We start from the raw sequence: 15,448 nt of genomic DNA on the forward strand, positions 1-15,448 counted from the left end.
CTACTGGGTCTAAATCTAGAGCTGATATGATACAGGAGGAAGAGTAGAAATTGTAGTGGTGGAGGAAGAGGGGAAGGACTCCAGGTGCTGCCAGTAGTGATGGTAGGAGTGGGCCTGGTGCTGCTGCCTTGCAAGCACTTACGGAGGTGGTGGTGATAGATGAGGAACATGGGTATTGCTCTGAGCAAGTGAATGCAGGGGAAGTGGGAAGAGGCCTATTAGAGTCTTTGAGGGCCTCAGAACAAGAGAAGCAATATTTTCTCTTACTGCTCACCCATTCCTACACTTCTTCATACCCTGCTAGTGAGCCTAGGCAGGAGCAGCATTGCCTTCACACTCCCATTTCCATTTCTACCCTTTAATATAAAAGCAGAATCAAAAGAAGCAGCTTGAATAAGGGCATGTCCTGTGTGTGGGACATCAGTTGGCAGGATCGAATGTGGAAAATGCTTCTCCGCCCGCCTCGGACTCCCGAAGCGCCGGGATTATAGGCGTGAGCCACCATGGCCAGCCTAAAAAGCACTTTTTAAGGGACCTTGGAGTTTTTCCTCAAATGGCTCAACCCTGCAAGCCGGACTGGTCCCAGCACCCCTACCAGAGAGCTACAGTCAATGCTAGGGGTCCAAGTGCCCCCAGCAGACTCCCCCCAGCTTTCTCCTGGAAGAGGGTTGGGGCCAGCAGGGAATTCTGGGGTTGACACTCATGGTCCAGGAGCCTTCTGGTGCCCAGAGGGTAGAGTGGAAGGTCTGGGGGTGCTCAGCCCTGCTGTGTCCTGGACAGGCTGGTCCCCATGGAAGCTCAGAAGGAAAGTGTGCAAGAGCAGGTCAGGAAGGGACCTAGTGGTTCGCTCACTGCCTAACACCCAGCGGTGCTCTCAGCAGCACCCAGCAGCACTCTGCTTCGCGTGGCACTGCTTGCAGAAGAGACGGTTGTCCAGGGGGTAGCAGCCTTGGTTCCTGGGCTCCACAGACAGGAGGATCCTGCAGTCCTCACACCTTCCAATTTACATGGAAGTTTCTTCCCATGCACTTGATTTTGAAGGCATCTTTCCCATCCTGAGGAATAATGGGATTCTCACAGATGCTGCATACGGGGGCGAATTTCTTGTAGAATTCGTCTAGGCAGTACATCTCGTTTTGGCTGCCCAGGGCAGAGCTCTCATCCTGGATGCACCGGGCACAGGTCACACACATAAAGCAGGAGGGGTGGAAGGCCTGGCCCAGGGCCCTGATGATGTGCTCCCGGACCACCTGGCCACACTTGCCGCACTTCTCCAGCATGTCCTGGTAGCAGGGTTCGCAGAGGGGTCGCCCATCCTGGTAGAAGCTCTGCCCAGCTAGCTGGCGGTGGCAGGTGTGCCATGTGAAGCACTGGGCATGGTACTGCCTCTTTATGGCCTCCACAGCCAGCTCTTGGGGAGGACACAGTTTTGTGGCAGAAGGCACAGATGTCTGTGAACGACTCTCTCTCAACAGGCTCTGCTGGGGAAGGCGGAAGCTCTTCCTCCCCAGGCCTGAGGGGACTGGGCCCAGGCTGGACTGAAGGTCCCTCCACTGGGGCCTGTGGTCGGGGTGGGGGCGAGGGCAGGTGCAACTGCTCTAAGTCTGCAATGAGTGAGGCCCCCATTGGAGCAGGAGCCTCTTCTTCAGAAGACAGGAGCACTGGAGGGGGCAGTGGAGGGGGTGGGACTAGGTCCAGGTCAGGAAGTGCGTCCTCACCATCCAGGACAGGAGGAGGGGGTGAGCATCCTCCATTGGAGAGCTGCAGAGGTGCAGCTGGCACTGTGGCTGCAGCCCTGCCAGGGGGTGCCCAGGGGCTGGGCTTTCCCACTAAGCCAGCTCCGGGTGCCTTCATGGGGGCAGGAGCCTCCCAGGGGAGGCCACATCAGGCCTCACAAACCGCCTGCCTCCCTTCCTCAACCACAGCTAAATCGCGGCACAGGGGTGCAAGGGTGATAAAGACAGACGATGCCACACTCTTCTCAGGCTTTGAGGCCATGGCTTCAGCTCCTGGTGTGGCTGGGATCCAATTCTCCTGGAAGGTCCGAAGGCCCGGAAGTTCAGGCCAGCTCCACTTGTCAGCCCACGCCCGGGGGCTGCCATCCGATGCCCTCATCCATAGGATTCGACCACCTTGACTTGGTTAACTGGAGGTTGCTTGCTTGAACCACTGCCTCATGTGCTTCGATAAAGTAATGCATGAAACCACCAACTGGAATAAAACTTAAAAATTCACTAGAAAACAGTGTAGGCTCAGCATTTGACAGCCAGATAGAGTCTTCTCAGAGAAATTTCCATATTTTTATTACCATCTAGAAAAAAGTAATACTCATTGTATTAGTTTGCTAGGGCTGCCTTAACAAAGTACCACAGACTGGATGGCTTAAACAACAGAAATTTAGCCTCACAGGTTTGAAGGCTAGAAGCCCGAAACGAAGATATTGGCAGGGCTGGTTCTTTCTGAGGGCTATGGGGGGATACTCTGTTCTAGGCCTTTCTCCTGGGGGTGTGGATGTCTGTCTTGTCCCTGTGTCTCTTCACATTGTTTCCCCTCTGTGTGTGTCTGCCTTTGTCCAAAATTCTGCTGTTTATAAGAACAGCAGTCATATTGGATTAGGGGCCTCCCTAGTGAGCTCATTGTAACTAATTAAATAAGGTCACATTCAGAAGTACTGGAGTTTAGAACTTCAACATGAATTTTTCGGGGGGACACAATTCAATCCATAACACTAATAAATATAGTTTTTCTAATTAGACATCTGAATTCTAGAACAATTAAGACTATTAAAACTCTTGGAACTCTTGTGTAGTATAGGGGATAAACTGATTTTGGATCCTAGCACCGGCAATTGCTAGCTATGTGATATTAAGCAAGTTGCTTATTCTTTCTCTGACTCAATTTCCCCATCTATAAAATGGGAATAATTATACCTACAGAATACAGGTGTTAATTAATATATGAAAACATGCTTAGCACGTACTAGTTTCAGTTTATAAAACCATTTGTATGATTATTCTTCCTTACCCAGAAGTAACACTGAAACTCAACTGATTGGCATTAAACAGGCAGTCTCTCTGAATAGCTATCAAAAAATACATATATATGGACATGTACAAATTTATAGTTTCTCACTAGTGAATGGCAAAGCTTGTTAATATCCATGATTCATTTAAAAAAACAGTATTCATTTGGCAGAGAGGAACATAGTGCTAAAGAGTCTTGAATTCCATTCTATCGAGGGCAATTAACTTCACTCATTATTTCCATGGTTTAACCAATTAAGTGAGTCAGTTACAGACCAATTGGTACACATATCACCCATTGAATATACCAAAAAACATTGCAAGATAAATCAGCTTTTTAGTTTTCATGGTAATTTCATCTCTTGGTGCTCCCTGTTCTATAAAGAAGAGAAAACATCCTTGATTTTGGAGGAAGTGAAAATGTAACTAGCAACACATTAATTTGATTCCAGCAGCTAAAATTTCAGTTGAATGCACTACAATTTCTTTATAATTGCAAGCATTGTGGTGTGGCTAGGCTACCATGCCTTTTTCTCTGACTGATCATCTTCCTATACTGTAATCAGATTCTGAGGATCAGTCTGTAGCTAAAATAAGAGTGATTTTTATTGTTGATTTCATATAATTAATATGTGAGGGTAGTACATTGGAGCTTTTCATTGTAAACACTACGGTAATTGATCATTCCAACTATTGGTTTGAATAACTTAAATGTAACCTGTAATTTCCACAACCTGAAATCAATAAGGTACATTTATTTTTAATTAAATGGATGCAAAAATAAAACCTAGGTAAAATGTGCAAATAAAAACAATAATTTAGTTTTAAGTACTGTATTGGTTATCTATTGCTGTGTAACAAATTACCAGAATTTAGCAGTTAAAGTAATGCACATTTATTATCTCAGTTTCTGTGGGTCAGGAATCTGGGTATAGCTCAGCTGGGACCTCTGCTTTAGGGTCTCCCACAAAGCTGCACTAAAGTTGTAAGCCAGGGCTGGGAGCTCATCTGAAGTCGCCACTGTGAAAGGATCCATTTCCAAGCTCACTCATGTAGTTATTGGCAGGTGCGGTAGACAGAATAATGATGTATTATACACTGAAGATGTATGTGTCCTAATCCTTGGAAAACATGAATATGTTATTTCACATGGCAAAGGAGAATTAAGATTGCTAATCCACTATCCTTAAAATAGGGAGATTATCCTGGATAATCTGGGTTGGTGCAATGTCATAATAAGGGGTATAAAAGGTGGAAGTGAGAGGCAGAAGAGTAGTCAGTATGAGAGTGATGCAATGTGAGAAAGATATTCATACACTTATGAATGTTCCGTACTAATTTTGATAGGGGTATTGAGTTCTTAACTTACTTTGTGTCGACTGCAGGTCATATCCTGTATTCAGTGAACCACATACCCTAACATTTTTCATTGCAGAATTAAATTGATCAAGGATTTCATAGGAAAAGTAACTAAAGGACTTAAATTATAGATTATTACAAAATACAGAAACCTCTCCTAATCTCTTATCAGAGACACAGAAACAGAGCTTTAAATTAAATAAGCTGATTCTTGAAAACCATGTACACAAAGGTCTTACATGTGTCTAAGGCCTTCAGCTCTTTTTCGTGGAGTTTATCATGACCCTGAATAGCTCAATATTTAGACATGTAGAAACAAGTCTCAACTGAGAAAAGCCACTTCTCCCCTAATTTGTTATAAGTAAAAGATTGATTGCGAGCACTGAAAGTGAAGATTATGTAGTGAGATTTTTCCTCAAAAATGACAACTTGACAATGATTCAAACTGGACATCCTTTTATCTTTATAAGAAAAACAGCATGAATATGTTGATTTAATTTCCTCATCATAATAATGAATTACATGACCAGCTAAAACACTGTTAAAGAATTCACATATTATCATATTCCACCCCTGGGAATACTTGAATGCTTTATAGAGCTACTTTGAGCTAAGATTATATTTAAAGAACCCACAAACATATTTTTATTTGGAAAAAAAAACTCACTCTATGGCCCTTTGTTATATTCCTCACTTTTCAAAGAAAGATATGACATTCTTTACTAGATTGGAATGAGTAACTCACCTTTTGTTTTGCCTACAGTTTGCTTTTACAGGTTGAATGCTTTATGTTTGATTAAAATAATTTAGGAATGTGCTTATGTGTGTCTGTGTGTGTGTGCATAGGGTCTCTCATATATGTAAAATGGAAGACAGACCAACTTTTCTGTGAAGCTTAAGGCCCTAGCTTCTCCTGGCCAGAGAAAAGGTGACCAAGTAAACAAATGAATAATTGCTGTGGCATTTTACAAATGCACATAGCATTCATTTTCTCTTCATCTTTGTTTGCACTTGTGATATTCTGTGATACATTATATGGTCAAAATAGAATTAATACTGTCCACTAGTAATGATGAAAAAGTGACTGAAGGAGTATTTGAAAATATGGTTGTCTTCTATAGCATAACAAACAACATATGATGTGGTAGGATTATCTCTTTTTACCTTTAAAAAATTATTTAAATGCAGATGTGCATGAAATTACTAAAATAAAAGCAATATATTGGGGCATTTGTGTTCACTTATTGCCACCATTTTCTGTTGCCTTTTGATATTTATAGCTGTGACTTTAGACTGCACAAAACACATAGCTTCTGGAAATCATTAATTCATGTATTTGTATGTACACTGTTGTGGATAAATATTTTATTTTGACCACCTAATATTTTAAGGATTAATGTTTCATGATGATTGGATGTTATGCTATCGTTTGGTGTGCCAAACTGTGCTATGATACATTAAAGGATCCCTTACTGCCTAAATGCTGTATAGTTGCTTTCCCAGAAGCAGTGATAAAGGTGGTTAGAAATGTAAGAATGAATAATACCATTGATGGCATGATTAGTGGAACCAGTCATTTTATTTGGGATGCTTTTTTAGACTCTCTGTTTTGATAAGTGGCCTGCCAAAGCAAATAAATGACAAGAAAGAGCCTGTTCACAGGGGAATTTGTAAATAAATAACAAAAATTCAGCAGTGCTTTGGTAATTCAACTTTTTGGTGATTTACATATTGTTTTTGTTGTTTTAATGATTGAATAATCTAAAGACTATCATCTTATTAGGGGTGGTCCTAATGGGATTTTTCTTTGTAATCAACAAACCAGTCTGCCAAAGTGGGCAGTATTTGAAGTAAAGGGGCTGTTTGCCAGCCACCAAACAAACAGAACATCTGGATGTCTGCAGCCATCTCAAATTTGCTCCCAGTAGATCAGTCTGAAGTTGGGGATTCAGGTTGCATTTAGCCAAAACCAAAATAAAAAGTGAAAAAATAATCTGTCATACCTTTAGTTTTTTATATGTATGAAAAAAACTATACCGATATTTTGAAAATACTCAGACTGAATTTGTCCCTCTAAATCTCTTAGGGACCAGAGACATATTAGTATTCATGTAAGTACTTGACACTTATCTGGGGTTTGTTATACTTATTCCTTTAAAATACACATTTATACTACTATAAGTTTTAAGTTTGCTTGATGCCAAAGCAGTGTCAGCTAATATATATAATTTAAAATGTTTAATGTAAGGATTTGTAATCCTGTGGAGTTTTTACATTCCTCCTTAAAAAAAAAATTTTAGGGACAATCCTAAAGTCATAAAATAATATATAGTATATACAGTAATTATTTCTAAAATTATTTACTTTGAAGGTTGAAAAGGACCTTGAAGGTCATTGTGTACTAAAACATTCTGACAGTTTAATCCAATTTGCGACATTCCTGCAAAGTGATTGTTTTGTTTCCAAGTGAATACTTCACTCTTTCTTTTTACCCAGGAACTTACAACCTCCAGAGACAGCACAACTTTTCCCTATATTTGGTAACCTTCACCAAGGTGAAAGCTGACGTGTGGTAACTTTCACCCAACTGTTCCAATTTCTTCTTCGGGAGTTTTACATAAGGAATTTAAGTATTCATCCATTGGCTCCTCTTTTTCAGATTGAACATTTCTAGTTCCTTTACCTGTTCTTCATATAAAATGGTTTCAAATTCTTTCTTCAGTTGACTGCTTTCATACAAACAAACTTTTAAGTTATGGCTCACGGAACTGAGTACTATACTCAGTTATGGTCTGTGAAAGATTGTCAACTCCTTTATTTAAAATACTATGGTTGTATTAACATAAACTATAACCCAGTATTAATTATAACCTAATTATAATTCAAATTTTAAGTGTGGACTCATTTTGAATTCATTTTAAGCTAAAATATTCAAGTCTTCTTCTTTTCTTTTTTTTGCTTTTTCTTTTTTCCTTTTAAAAATATATGCATTGTTGCTAAGTCATGTCTTTCCCTTGCTGTACTTGTATAGTTGGCTTTTTGGATCTGAATACCACACCTTATACTTATCCCTATTATAATTTATCTTGTTAGATTTCACTTGTCCTTTACCAGTCTGTGATAATTCATAGGGATTCTGATTTTGTCATTTAAAACATTTTCTCCCAGTATTAGTTTGTTTTCACACTGCTATAAAGATACTACCTAAGACTGGGTAATTTATAAAGAAAGGAGGCTTAATTGACCCACAGTTCCATATGGCTGGGGAGGCCTCAGGAAACTTAACAATCATGGAGGAAGGTGAAGGGGAAGCAAGGCACGTCTTACATGGCAGCAGAAAAGAGAGAGAATGCAGGGGAAACTGCTACTTTTAAAACACATCAGATCTCATAAGAACTCCCTTACTGTCACAAGAACAGCATGGGAGAAACTGCCCCCATGATCCAGTGACCTCCCACCAGGACCCTTCCTTGACATGTGGGGATTACAATTCGAGATGATATTTGGGTGAGGACACAAAGCCAAACCATCACCCCCAAACCCAGATTTGTGGTATCTACCAACTTGCTATTTATATCATTCTTATTGGCATGTTGCTGGAGATCTCCTTTTAGTTTAACATTACTCCATTTCAAGTTGACATTATCCCATTAAATAGCATTTTTTTTGTTGTTTTAGTCATTCACATTCTAGTCATTCGAATTTAGTCATTGCATCCTTTGTTTTAGTTCTGTATACTATCATCTGGGTCACATTTCTCTATCCTGTTAAAATCTGATATCTAAGCTGGGCACAGTGGCTTATGCCTGTAATCCCAACACTTTGGGAGGACAAGGCAGGTGGATCGCATGAACTCAAGAGTTTGAGATCAGCGTGGGCAACAAGATGAAACCCAGTCTCTACAAAAAAATAGAAAAAATTAGCCAGGTGTGGTGGTGCATGCCTGTGTTCCCAGCTACGTGGGAGGCTGAGGTGGGAGGATCACCTGAGCCCAGGGAGGTCAAGGCTACAGTAAGCCATGATCACGCCACTGTACTCCAGCCTGGGAGACAGAGTGAGAACCTATATCAAAAAAATATCTGATATCTACAGGCACTATTTTGGGTTATATCCCTGGTCTACCAATTATTAACCCTTCTAGAAGAGAAAATGAAAATTAAAACGAGGATTGTTTTTTCAAAATATATTAAGCCAGCATATAAGTTTTTCTGCAGGTGGTAGGACATAGTTCTGAAGGCATCAGAGTGATGTTTCACCTGTTATTATACTACTTCCTGAAATAAAATAAGCAGTTATTTATTTATTGATGGTCTACTTTATTTAGAATATTGTCATAGGCAAGTAGAACACCAAAAATAAATATATGATCCTTTTCACTGAAACACATTGTGTTTTATGGTCACAGACTGCCCTACTCCAATGTTGCCTACTCACCCTTGAATTTGATGGCAGTGATCACAAACAGGACTGACTGGGTAAGACATTATGAGTAGCACATTGTGAATACATCCTGTTAGAAATAAAAACCAAATCCCAAAATCCAAATATAATGTAGTGTTTTTCGAAATTTTTTTACCACAAAAGAAGTGAATTTTACATTATGGCTTTACACACACACAAACACACACACACACTATGTATACATATGTACATACATGTATATGTGTGTATGTGTGTGTATGTATATTCAAGTTGAGTATCCCTTATTTAAAATGCTTGGAACCAGAAGTGTTCAAATTTAAGATTTTCCCAGATTTTGGAATATTTGCATTATACTTAAAGGTTCAGTATCCCTAATCCAGAGATTTGAAATCTGAAATGCTCCAAAGAGCATTTCCTTTAACTGTTATGTGAGCACACAAAAAGTTTTGGATTTGGGATTTTCAGATTCAGAGTGCTCAACCTGTAATTGTATCTGTATATGTGTGTATATAATACAGAAAACAAAATCATATATTTCACAATAATACGTTTTCCCCATTGCCAAATTTTCTAAACTGGTTTAGTCTATTTAAAAATTTTGTTTGTTTGTAACCACTACATTGCTTTTCTGATTTTCATTCTGTGACTGTTCTAAGGTGGAATCTCTAATGATTGTGGGTCTACCACATCATCCTTATACTTAATACAGGGAGACATATACTCAAAGGCAGCAGAGATATTTTCCCAGTCTAAGCACAATGAGGATTTGCAGCCCTCTATTATCTAGGCTACCATCTCCCCTGTATGATCTATTATGATTTTTTTGTAGAGTAGGGCACGCTAGAAAACAATATTTATTTGTCTAGTCTCCCTTGGAACAGGATAGATGTGGGTAGACTGTTGGAGACAGGAATGGAAGTGAACATTTATCAAGTGCCTATCATGTACCAGACATTGATTAAGGTGTTTTTAAAATTTGGTTAGTTTGACCTTCAAAAAATGTGAGGATCAGAGACTAGAGTAATCTGCCCAAGATCACCACACTCCTTTATGCAAGAAATCTGGACTTAGGCCTAAAGTCCTTCTGACTTCAAAACCCATGTATATTCATGACAATCAAAAATATCTCCAGATGTGATGCTTAATATTGAGTGTCAACTAGGTTGAATTGAAGCAGGCAAAGTGTTGTTCCTGGGTGTGTATGTGAGGGTGTTGTCAAAGGAGATAAACACTTGAATCAGTGGACTGGGAAAGGCAGACTCACCCTCAATCTGCATGGGCACCATCTAATCAGCTGTCAGCATGGCTACAATAAAGCAGGCAAGAGAAGATGGAAGAACAGACTTGCTGAGTCTTCCAGCCTTCTTCTTTCTCCCATGCTGGATGCTTCCTGCCCTCAAATATTGGAATCCAAGTTCTTCAGCTTTTGGACTCTTAGACCTACGCCAGTGGTTTGCCAGGGGCTCTCGGGCCTTAGGCAACAGACTGAAGTCTGCACTGTCGGCTTCCCTACTTTTGAGGTTTTGGGACTCAGACTGACTTCCTTGCTCCTCAGCTTGCAGATGGCCTATTGTGGGACTTCACTTTGTGAGTGTGTGAGTCAATACTCCTTCATAAACTCCCTTTCATACATACATCTATCCTATTAGTTCTGTCCCTCTAGAGAACCCTGACAAATACACCCTATAATGCCAAATATACTTGCAGCCCCACTGAGGAGTCGGGCAAGGTACAAAATTACTCCATTAAAAACCACTGCTTTAGGTCACAAGCTTGTAAGTGGGGAGCTAGTATTCAAATTTGAAGGAAATTAAAACATTTTACCCCAAGATATATTTCTTTGACATATTTTGAAATGGCTGCCAATTGGCCAGCAAACAGAAGTGGCCTTGCAAAGCTGTTTTCTGGTGGGAAAAATTTGCATCTGTAGAGCATCTCCATTAATAAAGCCATACCCCTGCTTTCCACATCTTTCCTAGATCCAGGAAGGACTGAGAGTCTCACACCTTAAGAAACCTGAAAAGAAACATTTACCATCTATTCCCTCTGAAAGACACTTCATCTTCATCGAGACAAGCCTCTTCCTTTCTTCCTCCTATAACCAGCCTTGCCACTAAAGCCTGTTTTTTGACATACTTTAAGTTAACATTCTTTCTGTAATTTCAAAATGGTATACAAGTTTCTGTTACTTATTGGAAAGTTGAGTCATCATTTAGAAGGCGCTCATGTCTACACATTAAATAAATTTACATTCCTTTTCTCCTATTAACATGCCTCATGCCAGTGTGAACCCCGAAAATCTGAGACAGGTCTCAGTTAATTTAGAAAGTTTATTTTACCAAGGTTGAGGACACGTGCCTGTGACACAGCCACAAGAGGTCTTGAGGACATGTGCCCAAGGAGGTCAGAACACAGTTTGGTTTTATGCATTTTAGGGAGAAAAGAGACATCAATCAACATATGTAAGATGAACATTGTTTCGTTCTGGAAAGGCAGAACTACTCAAAGCGAGGAGGGGGCTTCCAGGTCATAGGTGGATAAGAGACAAATGGTGGCATTCTTGTTAGTTTCTGATTAGCCTCTCCAAAGGAGGCAATCAGATATGCATTTATTACAGTGAGCAGAGGTGTGACTTTGAATAGAATGGGAGGCAGGGTTGCCCTAAGCAGTTTCCAGCCTGACTTTTCCCTTTAGCTTAGTGACTTTGGAGCCCCAAGATATTTTCCTTTCACACAAGTGACTTTTTAGTAAACTTTTGGGGGACCGAGAACCTATGGCTTCCACTAACTGAAGTATTTGATTCTAAATGACATGATTTTCAACATTATGTGACACTGTAGAATGTGCCATACGTAAGGCATAAACGGTAAGCAGGAAAAAAAAGGGTACCTGCTGTGGGAAGTTAGGTCTGGATGCCAAACTTGACCTAATTCACATATTTTTAACTGGAAAACTCACCATAATTGGCTCCTTATATTAGAGCTCCATACTACTAAGGGGAATGTAATAAGCATGAGGGCTCCAGGCCCTTTCTGAAATTAGTTAAAAGAGCTTCCAGGTCAGGGACACACATGTGCAGGTGGTAGGAAGAACTGCAGGACATCAGGCCCTTTAGCATTTTCTCAAAGTACTCAAAGCAATAGAAGTAATTCTGCAAAGCTCTGACATGAACCAAGATATGTGGATATACTCGAACTACTTTTTGTTGACCCACTAAAGTGAAGGTACTAGAGGATCAGGGTAGACATCTTCAAATTCATTTAAAAATGGTAGGAATCTGAGATTCTCGTTAATGTGTTTAGTTCTCAGAGAGAGTTATATTCTGAACCTCCTTTCAGTTCAAGAGAAATATTAAGGAACAAAATGAAAACCAAAAGAAGGCAAATTTTGGACCCTGGAACTCTGCACCTAGGCACCTTCCACATGATTTACTGCTCACGGTGCAGAATACAAATAATGGCCATGCCAGCATGTGAAAGCTTAAAATACATTCTAATGAAGATCACATTGTGAACATTGCCAAGGCAGAATAAAATGCAATCAGGATTTAAATGTGTCTAAAATAATAGCTCCTTGGATTCAAGCACACTGATTAATGTCAGAGACACTTATGAAATGCTGTTGCCTGGTCATCAGTGTTATTTTTCTTGTGGAACATTTTGTACAAGAAGCAATAAATGAGGGCTAATAAACTAAGAAAAGAATACCTTATTCTATAAAATTAACATGACTCAGGTGAAGTGCTTTAGTTACAGGTGATCTATGTTCCAGGATTGACATGATATCAGCATAACTTACTTTGAAATATGCATACTACAAGTATTTCTGAAATATTCACCTTTCCCAGCAGATTCTCTTGCTTTCCTCATATCTGCATATAAATGTAAATTTTGTGCTTACCGTATAGTCAGCTTTTTTTTTTAATTTGAGGAGCTGAAATTAGCTTTAAAGATAACTCTTATATTGTAACCAAGTAGCTTAGCTTCAAAATGAATTTTAAAACTTTTTTTTCTTTTTGAAACTCTTTGTTTCCCTCCCTTCCCACTGGACACTCCTTTCACTGTGCTGCTTTATCTAATTATGTGCTTGCTTAGAAATTCCAGGGGCTAATCTTCAAATGAACCAAGCATAGAGACTCAGCTATAGAATCCTCCCCATCTACAGATTACCTCAAAGCAGTAAATCTATGACTCAGTCATTGTTGAAATGGCACCAGCTCACACTCCAGCTGGACAATAACTCAAGATAGCCATTGGAATGAGACATGTAGTCCCTGTATCCCTCACTCCTCAAGTATGTTTCTCATACCAAGTTTCTTTTCTTAAACTCCTTACCAAGGCTAAAATTTGAAATGGTCTTTTGGAGGCATGCACCTAGACATTTCTCAACAGCTAGTGTTTAATTAATAAAGCTGCTTTCCTTTCACCACACCTCACCTCTTGTGTGATTGGCTTCTCAGGCAGCGAGCAGCTGGACTTGCATTTGGTTACAATAGCATTTGAGGAAGAAAATGTGCTTAAATCCTAAAAAGAACATCAGAGTAACCTGAAAGCATTTCCCACTTCAATTTTATAACTTGAGATAGTAGTTAAACATATGTCTACAAAGGCTGTTTAAAAGACTGGGTCATAAGAGTTAGTGATAAAAGTACATGGTAAATGCTATTACTCTTCTTTGTCTGAAAAACAAAACAATAATGAACATAAAGAAACAGGCTCACAGTGTGCATCTCTCATACCTCATATATGCTCTCTCTTTCTTGTGAGGATAAAGTTGTTATGGAGCACAATAGTCATAAAAAATCCTAATGAAATTATCACCCATTGCTAAGAATGAATTAAAATCGATAAAATTGTTCACTGTTACTCTTTTCAAATAACACTTTGATTTAGTAAGGAAAAATGCTGGTCATTATAAAATTTCAGCATTGCTATGCAGCATTAACTATATATCTATTAACTATAGCTCTATCCCCACTATCACCATTATGTAGCACAGAGAGGAAGGGTTTGGGAATGGACACCCATATGCTAGTGTTGGTTTTATTTCTGTTTATATTTTTAGTCTCTTTCCATCATCTATAACACAAGGTTTTGATAAAGACAAAATGAGGAATATATGTAAAGCAAATGCAACATTGTTGGAGCAAAACAGTTGGTAGATCCTATTTATAAAATTATTAGTACAAATGCTAGATTTGACCTGTTATGGTAGAGTAGGAAAACTATTTGACTGACAACCAAGAAACCTGGATCCTGGTTGAGTACTGTCACTAGTTACCTATGTTACTGTAAACAAATTGTTTAGGCTGTCTGTGACTCAATTTCTTCGTCTTTTAAATGAAACATTAAATCAGATGATGTAGCACTGTAATTCTTTCCCTTCCAATAATTTACATTTCAGTGATGTTGCCTCTTATGGAAAAAACAGATCTTGGCCGTAGCTACCTGGGAACTGCCTTACTATCATTCATTGTAAAATTATTACTAGAGTTTAAAAGAGTTACTTAAGAATTAGTGCAGCAGACTTAAAATATAAACAATTTCAGCATGATGCTCATTGGTAAAGAGCTAAGTATAGCAGTTCACACAACATGGCATATTGAACTAATGCATATGCCTTTTTAAAACTTGTTACATAAATGAGCCAAAGATGTCCTCTGTATATTGGCCCCTACGTTGTTTATTTCTTCACAGCAGGCTGAGACTCGTTAGCTCGAATGCTCTCTGGCACCACACTCAAATTTTTACACATCCCATTGTTTTAAACATACCCCAAATAAGCAGATTTTTAGCCATTTAGAGTCTGCCTGCTTTGCATATTCTGTGAAACTGCACATCTGTTAGCCCTAGATAAGAGAAATCCTGTGGCTATAAAGGCCCCAAGCCACTGCTGCCCTTCAAAATTCTCTGACCCAGTGATTCCCCAAAGTGCTGCTGAGTGACATCACCCCATCACATGAACCCCCATCTTTAATTCCCATCTCCCCTGGGAGTCCTTGTGTCCTATTCCTCTTCTGGATGGTTGTCCTGTACCATAGCCTTGGGCAGTCTCATGCTGTGAGGGACTTCCCTTGCATGCAAACCTGTCAACCAATGTGTCACCCAAATAAAGCCTGTGTGTGTAGCTGCTATATGTGGGAATTAAAAACACCTATAGGGACAAATTTTTAAATAAATAATGATCTAAATTAGAAACCATAATGGAGATTATTAAATACTTATAAGTGAAGAACAATAAAACCACTATAAACCAAAACTTGTAGAATGAAGAAAAAGTAGTATTTAGAAGGACCTTTATAGCCTAAGATGAATGTATTTGGAAAAAAAGAAAGATTGAAAATTACTGAGGCAAGTATTCACTTTGAAAAGTTAGACTAAGAACATTAGTATAAAGTAAAATAAAAAAAAGAAAAGAAAAAAAAGAAAACCATAAATAGAAGAGCAGATACTAATTAAAAGAAAAGACAAACAATAGAGAGGATTTCAAAACCTGATATACTAAGATATGGAAATTTCTGGCAATGTTGTTGAATAAATAGAAGGCACAATCAAATAGTATTAGTATTAGCATAAAAAGGGGGTCATAATATTGCTTTGGTAGGAACTTTTAAATTTCCAACTTATAACAACATATTATGGACA

At 39.1% G+C, this 15,448-nt stretch overlaps 1 pseudogene; it reads right to left on the reverse strand.

Moving 5' to 3' along the window:
- Nucleotides 1-874: 874 nt before the first annotated feature.
- Nucleotides 875-1,998, reverse strand: LOC100990656 (filamin-binding LIM protein 1-like; annotated as a pseudogene).
- Nucleotides 1,999-15,448: the final 13,450 nt, after the last annotated feature.

The sequence above is a fragment of the Pan paniscus genome, chromosome X (assembly GCF_029289425.2).
Source record: "Pan paniscus chromosome X, NHGRI_mPanPan1-v2.0_pri, whole genome shotgun sequence".
Lineage (NCBI taxonomy): Eukaryota > Metazoa > Chordata > Mammalia > Primates > Hominidae > Pan > Pan paniscus.